This window comes from Manacus vitellinus, unplaced genomic scaffold, assembly GCF_001715985.3.
Source record: "Manacus vitellinus isolate BGI_N305 unplaced genomic scaffold, ASM171598v3 scaffold_38_pilon, whole genome shotgun sequence".
Classification (NCBI taxonomy): domain Eukaryota; kingdom Metazoa; phylum Chordata; class Aves; order Passeriformes; family Pipridae; genus Manacus; species Manacus vitellinus.
In genome coordinates, this window is record NW_021940526.1 from 46,263 (window position 1) to 60,400 (window position 14,138).

Genomic DNA, 14,138 nt, shown 5'->3' on the forward strand with positions numbered 1-14,138 from the left:
TTGTTTTTTCTTAAATCTACCTTCCTTAGAGCAAATGTCTGTTAGCACAAACCCTTCTCTTGAGCAGAAGGCCTCTGAATGGCAGATGTTAAGAGATCTCAGGATTATCATCTAATCTGTAGTGCTGTTCCTGGGCTGCATTACGTATACCCAAATAATTTATGACAAGTGCTTTCCTGGCCTGTTGGTGAAGAAATTTTGTAATCTAGGGCTCATGTCTTCTGTATGAGACTATCAAATGTTTTTCAGCTGCACCAGATAGAATTTTAATGGACCTACTTTACATTCCTTGTTTTACTATTTCTGATTGAGATCTGAAGTCTGCATTTGGCCTTTTCCTCAAGAACAGGTTTATACATACCAACATTCAGAAGCCTTTGAATTTAGAAACAAAAAGGAGCTTAATATGTCCTATGTCTCAGTCAGGCTTGTCAGTCATTTGGATTTTCAGAGACTGCCTTGTTGATTTTGGATCTTACTCAGAGATACATTTAGTGGATCTTCTCTTTCAGTGGGTGCTATGAGCCGAAGAATGCTTTTGGAAACAAAGCAGCTCTTTGATTGAAGTGTCTTGATAGGAGATATATCCTTTCAAAAACCTGCTGACTTCTTTGGAGGTCTAAATAGGCAAAGTTGGATGCTGCATTTTTTAAAAGATTAAATTGTCATCCATTTCAGCTAATCTCAAATTTATGCTCAATTGTGAGCACTTTGCTATTGCTGTTCTCTTTTGACAAAGCCCTGCAATTTGTGTTATCATCACTTCAGCATCTTCTTTTTTCTGCTCTTCATATTGAGTGATCATTGCTTCCTGTTCACTTGCCCCGGACAGAATCATGTCTCCCCTTCGGAATATTGTGGTGGGTTTGCCATTGCCATTTGCCATTGCCATTTGTCACTGGTGATTTGGTGTTTCACGATGGCAGGCAGAATGGTTCCAAGAATTTCCCTCTGCAGTTCCCATAATCCCACTTTCACCTAAAAGACACCCTCCTTTTCCTTATTTCTACCCTCAGCATAAACAGACAGAGCAGAGCACGTCACTATGAGCACTTTTACATCCAGCAGTGATTTGTGGAGGTCTGGCTGGCTCAGGCACATGGAGAGAGGAGTCCTCTGTTCCAGGTCCTTGGCTTCTCCCTGTAGCAAGACATGAAGTATTTAAAGCTCATGCCTCATTCTACAGCCTGACATGGTTTTTGGGGCTTCATTAAAAGTTAATAGTTCTTTATTTCTCACAAGTTATTTGAGATTTAAAGGGCTGTTGGAGTTCACTATCAATCAGAGAAAGAGATTATTCTGTGAAACCCTTATTGCAGATATTGCCGGCTATTTCTGCATACATTTCAATTCTAACTCAACAGAACAATGCCTAACGGTAGTTTCATTTGAAGCTACTCAGAGTATGAAACCACAATCTTGGTGTCAGGATGAGTCATGAAAAGATGCTGTCACACCTCATTTCTGACTTTACAAAAGGCTTTGTGGTTTTTCTGATGTGGTGTCAAAAGTGCAGGACCTGATCAGCTACCTCCTTCTCATTTCTGAAGTCTGAGAGTAACACTGTAGAAGGGACAGTAGATGATGGGCATATCCATACTCCCCAAACTAGGTGGAGAGGAAGCAAATCATGCCAGAAGGTGCACATCCATGGCTGAGGTTGATGGCTATGCCCCCCTGGCACCCCAGGGCTGACTGCTGTCTGTGTGGCTGGCAGTGTGGTGGAACAGGCTGCCTGTCCATGGCTCTGTGGGAATACAGGTGATTTAGGGTCAAAAGGAGACAGATGCTGATTTTTCTGAGAGGGACAGCTCAGGGGCATGAATGTCAGAGCCAAGGGCTCAGCATCTCACTTCCTGGTGTTGTGCATAGATGGAGTTAAACGCTGTGGAACAGGAGTGACAAAGCCCCCAGAGAAAGGAATCTCTTTGCCATTTGGTGGTGTTGAGGAGGCAAACCTTCCCTTCTCTCTGATGGTGGTCACCAGGGATTGTGACAGGAAGAACATTGTCAAGGAGCAGGTAGGGATTCACAAGCCAAATAACCTGTGTAAGTGTAGGCTGTTCTGTGCTGCCCCATGCCCCAAGTATAGCTTGGCTTTCCTGCCTGTGTGGTCCTGTGCATATCCCCTGCTGCAAGAGGATCTCCATTGCCTGATTGCAACCAAGGAGCCTGTGGGTAGTTTCCCCTCAGTACAGGCAATTACACCCCTGCATGTCCTTTAACTAAAAGTGCAGCAACAAGTTCTCATGTAAACATCCTTTTTGTTTGATAGTAGGAATGATGAGCAGAATTGTTTTCTTTTCAGAACATGCTGTTGAAGCTTGAAAGCCCAAAGTGGGGTGACCTTGGTGCTTGGTGTGCTTGGACAACCAATGAATACAGCACAGCTCAAGGGTTCCACCTGAGGGAGGTAAGACTATCTATACTCTCCTCTTTGTCATATTAACTCTAATGAATGGCATTTTACGTTATAATTCACAATGTTTGAGTGCCTTGCTTACTGGGATCACAACAAATTATCATCTTCTGGTTCAAAACAGGGCTGGTCTGCTTTTCCCAGAATGTATAGAAATGATGTGGACAAATTAGATGCAATAGGAGAATGTGGCATGGCTACAACTGTGTGGGAAGGGGCAGCCCTCAGTTCCAGGATTGCAAGTCCTTGAGGACTAAAATGTAAGCTAAGTCCCAGCATTTTTTAAGGCATTTATTTATAAATTCCTATTATTTGGTAGAAACCAATATATGCAGGAAATTGTCCTTTTGAAAGCAAACCCCGTTAACTGTGAGCATCTTAAAAGGCCTACTGTACAGGAGCTATGACTTAGTCACAAGACTGACTCTGGAAGAATGAGCTGTTCAGCCCAAACTACCATCTCAGTGTCATGGATGTCATGGTTTAACTCCAGCTGGTAATAAAGCACCATCCAGACACTTGCTCACTGCCTGCCCCCTCCCAATGGGATAGGGAGTAGAATCAGAAAAAAAGTAAGAAAACCCTTGTGGGTTTTTGAGATAACAACAGCTTAACAATTTAAACAAAGAAAAATAAAACAATAATAACAAGGAGAAGAAGAATAGATAAATAAACCAAGAAATACAGTTGCTGACCACCCACTGGCTGAAGCTCAACCAGTCCCCAGGCAGGAATCAGGTCCTCTAAGCCAACTCTCCTCGGTTTATATACTGGGTATGATGTTCTATGGTATGAAATATCCCTTTGGCTAGTTCGAGTCAGCTGTCCTGGCCATGCTCCCTCACAACTTCTTGTGTAGCTCCTCTCTGGCAGAGCATGGGACACAGAGAAGTCCTTGGCATAGGGTAAGCACTGCTCAACAACAACCAAAACATTACAGTGTTATCAGCATTATTCCCAGTCCAATCCAAAACACAGCCTGTACCAGCTACTGAGATGAAAATGAGCTCTATCCCAGCCCAAACCAGGACAATGGATTAATCAACTAGAATACAATCTCTAGAATTTTTTAAAAAGAAATTTAGCTGTTCAGAGGTCATTTGTGTCTCGCGATGACTGATCCCAAAGTAAACTGGTTGGAGTTCACTGTGGAAAATGTCATCCCGTGATATATAATGCACAAAGGCCAGGATAGTGGATCTAATGCTGTTTGTGAACCACAGCCTACTTGAGCTGCTGTGAGAGTTCCTTTGGAAGAATTCCTGCCCGTGTGACTGCAGAGGGGGGCAGGGAAGATCACCCCTTCCAGGCTGGGAGTTAGCTCCTGGGCTGGAGGATGGAGGAGGGTGGCCTGCTGATGGCCTGCTCTTTTCCACAGTATTCTTCTGAGCAAACTTCTATTTAAATGAGCTTGAAATTTTAAGCCCAAAGTTCTCCCAGAAGAAATATTTAATCTAAGCCCAGCTGACCTTTTCAAATGAAATGCTTTATTAACCAATTTGTTGTCATTAGCCACCAGGAAACTCACTTGTAAAGACAGTAGATAAAAAATTTACAGTTTTCCAGTACTCCAGTTTAGGTAATTTTGCTGAAGGGAGTTCATTTGGAAGAGAAAAGGATGACAGATTGGATATTTGAATACCATTCAGAAGGGTTTTTTTAAGGCTCATTTCTCTTGCAGACTTGCTAACATTCAAATCATGTCAGGTTCATTTCTATCCAGTACTATTCATTCCCTTCTCATTGGAGGTTTCTAGCTTACTGTTTTTTTACCTTTTGCTGCTTTTGGAGCCAGCTGCATCTTCCAGATCTGTAGCTCCCTGTTGAAGCTAACACAGCCTTTAGACAAAAATAAAGACGATGAAAAGTAACCTCCTCCCTACTACACAGGGACATGAGGCAATGGCCTTTCTGCCAGGGCAAATGGATTTTCCTGAGCTTTCTGCATTGGTTTCCTGGGCAAAGTAACATTTTTCGCTTGTGGTTTTTTTTTCTATTTGACTGACTGAGTTAAGAGGTCATTTGCTAAAGCCCACAGAAAACTAGTCCATTTATATATTTATTTCAGCCCACTTAGTGAGAAAGGCACTGATGTGACGGTGTGAAAGTGTGTGTGAAGGGGACCTTTGGGATGCAAAGAACCTGCTTCTGTCCCCTGCTAAGGAAGGGCAATTCCAAAGCATGCTCTGAAAGTTAAGGGACCAGTGCTGCACAAAAGACTTCAACTGTCTGTTGTCTTCAGGGTGTGCATTTTTTTGCAGTGAGACTTGTCATCTTCCAGTCCCTGTACACCTGACTAAAGAGATTAAGTCAGGAAGTCTAACATCAGGCAGATGGAAGTGTGCCAATCTGCTCCCTGGAATGGAAACTTCTCCTCAGCTGTATTTGTACCAGCCACAGGAAAGTCTGCAGATGTGGCTGGCAAGGCAGCAGGAGATGGACAAGAAATTATTGAGAACCCTTATCTCTACCAAGAACAGGTCATAAAGCCAGTGTCACTTCTAATACTTGGGTTCTGCTCAGAGCAAAGCCACCCTAAGATAATGTTGATCATTTTAAGGGTGGTTGCAGCAGTGCATCGGAGTTTAATCCTCTACTTGCATTGCTCTGCATTGCTCCAGCAGTGTTTTTTTTCCTGAAACATTACTAATGTAAAGATAAATACCAAACTACTGCTGAGCTCTGGTACACAGGTCCTCCTGCCTGAGGTTTTAAAAGAAAGTCTCCTGGTTTTGGTGGAGTGGTCTAAGGCTTGAGCCTCAGTGATGATAGGCAAGAGTCTGAAACAAATTCTGCAATTAAAATGGCAGCAGCACAACTTGCTGGTCATTAAGACCAATGCTTGTTGCTTTGTAAAGGTGAACTATTGGAAAAGAGGCAATCCAGGAAAGGTGAAAAATTAATCACATTGATTGGGTGATAAACCTCTCCAGAAGTCATGCAGGCAGACAAATGAGTTACTGCTAAGCTGGGTGGGATAAAGGGAGATGGGAAGGGGCTCTTCTGTTCAAAGAGCTCTGTGGATGGTCCAGCACCACAAAGTCTGCTGTAGTTAACTTTATATTATGGAGTGACATTTGAAACCACACTGAAGCTCTTGCTGTCTATCAATGCCAGCTTCACACAGTGCCTGTCAAAGAAGTGACAAGATCTGTCTTTAAAACACTGATGTGTTTCAGAATTTAAAGGAAATTTTTTTCTACTTTTGTCCAGCAAATATCAGTCAATGGATTTCACGAGTGACTGAGATGTTCTGTGTGAGATTATGTGATGAAATGCATAAAGGGGAAAAAAACTCCAAAGCCTTGAATGCTCTGTGAGTTTCTGCAAGTTGTCAATACTGGATCAAAAAGTTCAATTTACCACCTGAAGGTCAAATTTTACTTTTGATGTGATGATACATCTTAGTTCCTTACAGATAATTTCCATGAATCAGATGGAATTGGGGTTAATAGAGCCTATAGAACTGTATACAAATGGCTGAAAAATTCCACACCTCCTACATACATCAAGTATGAATTTCCTGCCTTGCTTCAGGGTCTCTTCCTCCTCTAGATGAACCTGGGTTTTTGACTGGAAAGCACCCTTGCTGATCATTTGCTTTGAGAACTGTGCTTTGGAAAGGATTATTTAGATTCCATTTTCTGCAGGCTCAAGAAAATTTCAGGTAGTTCTTGGTTTCAAAGTAGTTTCTTATCTTCTCTAGTCTGATGTCTACAATGTCTAAGCAAGTGTGAAGTCACATACATGTGCTGGGTTTAGGAATGGTAATAGAATAGGCAGGTAAAAAAACTCTCTGACAGAAGAATTGTCATGCTTGGAAGCTAACAGTTACTTTTAGGTAGATAGATACGAGAAAAAACCAAGACTAAATCCTAAAGGAAACTCAATAAAGCACACTTACTTGATGCTATTGTAAACTGGCATGTAATTTTGCTGTGAGGCAAGAATTCCTCCCAAATCAGTTCCAAAGTCTTCACAACAAGGAGAGAAAGTTTACAATAATCAGCCACTATATGTCTTGATGTATGAATCCAATATCTGGCCAAGGACAGGGAACAGAGGCTCAGATGGCCATGCTGTTAGTTCTGCTGTTAGTATTAGAATTTAAAAGTCACAGAAATTGTATTTCCAATAATCATTGGGTTCTTATATGTAAAGTTTGGAACTGGAATTTAAGGAAGAAGTCTTTTTTGGTTTTTTTTGACTTGGCTATTTACTTAGTGGGTAATTGTGGTTATTTGGCACAATTTCTTGCTTTCTCCCTGTGAAATGCAAGGATCACTCCAGTGTCTTCCAAATAACGTTTGGATACCTGAAGATGGCATGCACCACAGAAGGCAGGCCTATTAGCATTGGGAGCATGAAGAATTACTGATTATAGCTTCACAGTTAACAGGTCCAAACAGGTGGAAAATCTTGAGCATTCATCTAACTGCACACTTCCCTCCTACTTATGCTGCAGTAGTCGCTCGGTTTGTGCTCACTCTTGTTTCACAGCTCTGGTGAAGGGAGCTCTCACGGTGTCTGAGGATGCACAGCTGCTTGCAGCTGTGGAAACTGCCAGAGTAGATGTGGAGTTAAAGGAATATACCCACTTATGTCCCTGGCAATACAAACATCCATTTGGGATTTTCAGAAATGAGCAGAAGTAGCCTCTCACTACAGATTTTAGGAGTGGAAAATTTCGTCATGGGAAGTTGCTAATTGGAGTATGGAACAAATATTTTCAAGTGTCCGGTATGGAACTGTTGTTCTTACCTGGCTTCGTGGAATGCTTACTAATTTTTTAATGTATTTATTAAATGTAACTGTGAAAACTGTAAATGGGAGACCTCATTGCAGTCTACAACTTCCTTGTGAGAGGAAGAGGAGGGACAGACACTGATCTCTGTGGTGACCAATGATAGGACCCGAAGGAATGTCCTGAAGTTGTGTCAGGGGAGGTTTAGGTTGGATATTAGAAAAAAGTTTTTCCCCCAGAGGGTGGTTGGGCACTGTAACAGGCTCCCCAGGGAAGTGGTCACAGCACCAAGCCTGATAGAGCTCAAGAAGTGTTTGGACAATGTTCTCAGGCACATGGTGTGACTCTTGAGTATGGTCCTGTGCAGGCCAGGAGTTGGACTTGGTGATTCTTGTGGGTCCCTTCCAACTGAGCATATTCTGTGATTCTAAATGTCTCAGTACTTTTCCTTCTAAAATTATGTTACCTGGGATAATAACACACATAATTCTGTCCTTGAAATCAAGTTCAGTTCCCACAATATGCAGAAGCAACTGCTTTTTCTTTCAAAAAACTGTGGAAGGCAATTTGCAGAAGCCATTTTCTTTAATTTCTTCATGGTCCTTCAAATTATATTTTTCTATTGAAGTAGCCCTTGAAAGAGATTTCTTTATGGACATGACGACTGGCCTCAGCAATCAGTGTAAATGCACTATGAAGCAATGACAAGATACTTGGAGAGGCAACATTGTTCAACCCTGGTAGCATGACCAGTTGTTGAGATGCTCTGATGTGAATGCCAAGGATTTGACAACATATTTCTTAAACAGTCATTGAAGAAGACAACAAATATGTGAATTAAAAGGCAGGAATGAAAATGTGGCAGAAGCATGTACTGATCTAGCAGAATATTGTTCAACAGCATTGTCCATACATAAGACCATCTTCCTCTGTGCAACCCCCCATTAGTCTTTGTGAAAATAGTATTCACCTATTGTTTTAAAATGTTGTGGAATCAAATTACTTAATTTTCTGCAAAAGATCTGTAGAAATTTGGCTCACAGAACAGGAGAACTACAATCAATCTCAGGACAAAACTGAACAAATAGGAGCTAGTGACCAGGGACAGATTCTGTTCTGAATTTTACACTCATATTAATTTGCTCAACATCAGAAGCTACCTTTCCAAAATGTGTTGCTGTGCTTTCACGTTTCAGACCTTAATTCATTGTTGGGCTGTCTTTTCCTTTGGGGAAAGAGTATTCACAGGAAATGATTTATGTTTAGGGGGGAAGAAAAAAAGCAAACTGTACTTTAGTGTTTTATCTTATGCTCGCAGAGCCCCATTTTTCCCAGGAGAAGAACATAAGCTAAAAACATTTTTCAGACAGCCATTCAGTCAAGTAAAAAAAAAAACCCAAAAGCAGAATGACACCTACTCAGTTTGTGCCTTCAGGACTGCAGGACAAGCAAAATTATAGGTGACTGTGAAAGGCTTCATTGGAGCCAAACAACCAAAAAACCTGAGCGCATGGAAGAAAAACGGTTGTTTGCTTTTGTTGGGAGCAGGTAGAGACAAAGTTGTTTAACCATCAGTAATATCAAAGGATGATTTGTCAGCAGATGAATTGCACAGAATATCAATGTGAACAATTGAAATTTCTATGTATGAGGGAAAGGGGACAGGCTACAGGTCAGACTGAAGACCCCGGGACCCCACCAAAGGAGATGATCTGCAACAGAAGTTTTCTTCAATTAAAACTTCTGGTGACTTTGAAAATTGCACCAGAAAAGATGTTTTGCTCCTACGGTGCAGATAGCTCTGTTACAGGGATAGTGTCTAATGGGACCAAATGTAATGGCTGGATGGCCCAATGGATGCCAAGCTGCTGATTGTAGCTTTTAGTCATGTGGGTTTTTACCAAGCTCCAAAATGTCAGACGAACTGTTTGGGGCACCTAACAGCATTTGCCTCTCCTCCATGATTTATTCCAAGACTTGGAAATATCTAGAGAACAAAAGCATTAAAGTATCTGGACCTGCTGTTCCACTTGCAGTGCCCTGGCACTTGCAATGCATTTACTCCTGCTCCTAGGGATGGTGGACACTTCTCTGACAGGGAACAGCAGCATTCTGTCTTCAGCTGCTGCTGCTTTTCCTTGAGCATAATTAAACAGAATGTAGGCATAGGGAGAATCAGTCTCTAGAGCCATATTTGCAGAATTAATTTGCAAGATAGATCAGGAAATTTATATGATCATTCCAATGTACTGAGGAAAGATTAAGAAAATCCCTGTAACGTTAAAGCAAATTATAACGTTTTCCAAGGGGAAAGAGATTCTTACAGTGCCTGTGTGTGCACCCTATGAAATTAAGATAATGTTGACAGAAAATGGTATTTAAAATCATCAGTATTTTAGTCTTTTGAATTACTTTTCTTCTCTCCAACCTGTATTATTTTCAGTACTCCAGATTCTGGGATTAGCACGCTGTGACTCTGAACAGGCAGCAGGGATTAAGAATGTTGTAGTTGGGCCTGACTGAGTGAAAGAGTTGGTGTAGAACTATGGGAATAAGGGGGATATTCAGGATGCTGAAGACCTGATCTCCCTTTGCCTGTTTCAGAAAGGAAGGTTAAAATTCTCTTAGTTCCTCAAAGAGATTAAGGTGTTGTCATATGAAAAGCAGCAGAAAAAAAGAATTTTCTATCCAACCTGTATTAATTTATTTTTTTGTCTATCAGTGTCCTTCCCAGAATATCAAAGCCTTTAATGTCCAGAACAGTCTGTTAGTGCCTCACCTAATGAGACCCTTCACTTAACAGATTCACCAAGACGGACAGGACATTTGATACCTTGTTATATAAGGGTTGCACTTAATAGTGGTAGGAAAACCCCTTAGCAGGTTTCTCCTGTGAGTTATTTTGCGGTCAACGAAACTGTCAGCACCTAAAAATGGACTCACTCTAACAGTTCACGAAATAACACCTTTATTAATACAAGTTTGTGACAGCTTATAGGGTTTGTGTCATTGGTCATAACGTTTAACTGCCAAAGTTATACTAAAGCCAGGTAGCAACAACAACAAGGTCGGGCAGGAGCACATACTCTAAGGCAAAGCAACTTCCAAAGAATATTAATTAATTAATACTGCAAAACCTAAGCAAAAAACTCTCAAGCAAAGCCACTCACAAAGCACATGCTCTAAAATAGCTTACAAATAACTTACAAACTTAAAGCAAAACCTTAAGCGCTCACCCTAAAGTAAAAGCAACTTATAAATAAGACAGCTTACAAATAATAAGTAAAGCAAAAACTTAAGCACCTGCCCCAAAGCAAAAGAACTAACAAAGAATAAGTAAAAATTTTAAAGAACTATGGAGCAAAAGTAAAATTAGTGTATATGTATAAGGCAATCGCTCACCCTGCAGCATTCCAAGAAGGTGGAAGGAGAAAAGGTAGTCCCTCGGTTACCTCCTCAATGTTGATGGAACTTCTCCCCGATTTTTGCTTATGTCCAATCTCTTCTTATACCTTTTTCTTTAGGCAGTTTGAGTGACTGTAGTCAATAAACTAATTTTTGGGATGATAGACAGATGAAATAGGCCCAAAGATCCACTTCCCGAGTTTCCGGTAACCAGGATGTTAATGGAAAAAGGCTGTGTTATCTCCATATCACTCCTTTCTTCATTTTAATCCTTTTTTCAGTTTCTGGGAATGTCTTCCTAGGTGCTGTGTTTTTCCAGGAAATCATCAGAAGCCTTTTTCTTCTTTTGTGTGGCTTTAACTATCACCTTACAGGTGTGCATAAATCCCAGCTCAGAAGGCTTCATGCAGAAATGGGGATAAACAACAAATATGGTTTGGGCTCTTTCGAGAGCACATTTCTTTTTGTGTAGTGCTTCTCATACTGTTTAGACATCTGGTTGGCCTCTGATGACCGTGTCACATGCCACTGTGGTTTTCTAGCTGTCATCTGGCTGTGCAGCTGTGTCCTTTCCTCCTGGTTGAAAAGCTTGCTGCTCTCCTCCCCGCCTCAGCCTCATCACTGCTGTAGAGTTATAGTGTAGTTCACTTCAGGCTACACCCAGATCCATTTAAAGGTAAATCTTGGCAGAGAATATGGCCATTCTTTACACTTTGTTAGACAGTCAGAAGCCTGTCATGTTGACTGAGTTGATGCTGAGTAGTTCCAGACAGCTGCCTCTTGTTCCAGGTGTCTTTATCTGTATTTACATTTAGACACTGTTCCCTTCCAGTTTGAATAGATTCTCCCTTCATTTATAAGAGAAATGCCATTGGAAGGGAAAGCTCCATGAACCTCTTTTTAGTTTGGCATTTCTGCTTGTAGCCCAGGAGTCCACTTAGCCTAATTAGTCACTCAGCAAAGCTGTGGGTGGAAAGACCACCAATTTTTGAGATTCAGTCTGTACAAGAGCAGACATGGCCACAGTGCCTGTACACATCTGATAGTCTTGGTCACCTTTGCATTGTTGCATTAAATGATGGATAGTTCTTGTTGCAGTTGTCCTTTCACCAATGTATGAGCAGGTTAAGACTGTACCGTGAGCACACAATTGGCAGAGGAAGTGTGCCAGTGAAATTTTGGATTGAGAAATTGTGGAAAAAGTGCCTGAGGGAGTCTTTTGAACCAATGCCAATCTTCTCTAGTTCGAAAACAGCAGGACTTCTTAGCAGGGATGTGTCTGTTATGGGTTAAGGAAAGCTACCACAAAAAGGAGCCCAGGTATGTGGGTCATATGTTTCCATATAGTTTCAGTTATTTCACCTGGGCTGAAACATGTTGGAGTCTGGCTAAAAGTGCAGTTCCAAATCATGTCCATTTAGTGTCTTCTGGCAGAGGGGAAAGAAGTAGAGGCAGAGCCTCCTTGGAAGCAGAGTCTTTCTGAAGCTCCTGGCTGTGCCAAGGCCATGCATGTTCCTGTGTACTCTGTCCCAGGGTCCCCCTCCCTCAGCTCTCCTGGGGGTCCTTGTGTTCACCAGATCCCTGTGAGGAAACTCTGGGTCCTTTGGCTGTGTGAGCTGAGACATTATGTGGGATGTTTGAATGTGCTGTTGGTCTTCAATGTGAATTTAAGGAGCTTAATCTTCATCCCATTTAAAGTATGCAGGTCTTTAGAAAAAGCCTCAGTCATCTTCCTTAGCAAAAATGTGTGATTTGCTGCCAAGTAATTACACCTTTGTAATATACTGAGGGTGGTGCTACTTTAATCTGTGAAAATGCTGCTTTGGAAAGTGTGTGTCAATAGATGAACTCACTGAACTTCCAATTCACTGAAATCTCTTTTGCAGCTTCTTTTAAAACTGATTTAGTGGATTGTTTGTGAATGGTGCATTTCAATTTCTGAGAGCCTGGTGCTGTGAATCCAGTCCCTATCTGTTCACTCTGCAGCCACGTGAGTGCTCCTAGGGAGTGTTCACATAATCAGTACAGCCATTTCATGCAGGATGGATCTTGGAGGATCTTGTGAGTTTTGTTAAATGTAAGATAAACAACTTGGCCTCCAATTTGGCTTTCCATTCAGTAATGCACTGTGTGTGCTAAACATACCACTACTTTGAGTTTAATCTTGGGCACCAACAATACCTCTTGTAACATTAAAGTAGGACAATTAGTCTCAAATTTACACTGTTTACTCCTGCTAAAAAAAAAAAGAGACGGTGCCTCGTCTCTCTATGGGTCTGATCTGTGTATTTTCTACTTCTCCACCTGTTTTCAAAGGTATATATGTCAAGGGTCTTTTTAAAAAAACTTTGTTGGAGGAAACAGTTTGCTTTCTTTTTAAAGATAAATCTGTTCAGTGTCTTAGAGCAACTGCCCTCATAGATTACTGCGTAGTTAATCAAAGTTGAGGCTTAATATTTCAAATGCAGCTGGTTTTTGCAGCAAATGCTAGCAGGTCACTAAATGCACTTAGCCTAGACGCCTGTTATAGATTAGGAAATCAGGGGAATTTTTCTTCCCAAAAGATATAGCCTGCCTAGGTTAATGGCCCATTTTGGAGAGACGGAGGAGGGAGGCGGGGGGCTGGTGCTGTTGGGAGACGAGGAGGCAGACTGCGTTGTTGGCTCCCTGGGTGCAGACAGGCAACTTTTGGTGAGGGGGACCGGAGGTCTAGTTTTTCTTTTGGCTGTTCATCCTGGTCGGCTCCACTTCTCATCCTGCTGGCTTCGACCTGCCTGACTGTCCCGCTCCCCGGAGCTGCTGTGCCTCAACAGAGAGTGTGCTTGCCTGCGGGAGAGGAGGGGGAGTTTTTTCTGAGTCACCACCACTCGAGACAGTGGTGAGTTCCCGTGGGAGTGTACTGCCTGCCTTCCTTTTCGTCCCCACGGAGGGAAGGACCCCCATCTCCTTCTCGGCTTCCCCACGCGGTCCGGGACTGCTCTCTCCAGCCCTCTCCAGGACTGCAGGTCCTGCACCTTCCAGAGCTCCCACAGCGCTCCCTGCAGGCCACAATTAGGACTGTGCTAAAGGACAGAGAAGTATTCATTTAGACTTGGTGTTGGTGTTGGTGTTGTTGTTGGTTTTTTTGTTACTGTTTTTGCCAACATACATGTATCTTTTAATAAAGGGTTGTTATTTCTTCTGTTTTTCCACATTTTCCTCTAGTAAAGCCCCTTAATTTGACATTACAATTGCAGAGAGAGAGGAGTTTGGTCTACCTCATAACTCATCCTCTTTAGCAAACAGTCTAGTCTCTTCAGACTGAGACAACACCTTAAAGCAATCCTCTTTGATTGTGGAGGAAACAGTTTTTAAGTCTGCATTTATCTTATGTTTGCCATTGCTTTTCCTTAGATTTTTGAGATTAACAGATATTTGCAATGCTTTCACAAACTGCCCAGCTGTTTGCAGCCTGCAAGGCAGAGGAAGAAGGGCAGATCTTCAAGTGGTGTAAAACTGCTGTTGATTTACTCAGTTTGCAAAGCTACATAGTAGTTTGTCTTCTCTTCCCAAAACATATACCTTTTACTA

The 14,138-nt window shown here is 41.9% G+C and overlaps 1 long non-coding RNA gene across 1 annotated transcript in view; it reads left to right on the forward strand.

The window, feature by feature from the left end:
• The first annotated feature begins 2,305 nt into the window (after positions 1-2,305).
• The window catches only part of LOC108640573, a 30,425-nt gene continuing 18,592 nt past the window's right edge, over positions 2,306-14,138 (forward strand). The window contains exon 1 of the long non-coding RNA XR_001921266.1: positions 2,306-2,413. This is a non-coding gene — a long non-coding RNA (uncharacterized LOC108640573). The remainder of the gene's footprint in view (positions 2,414-14,138) is intronic.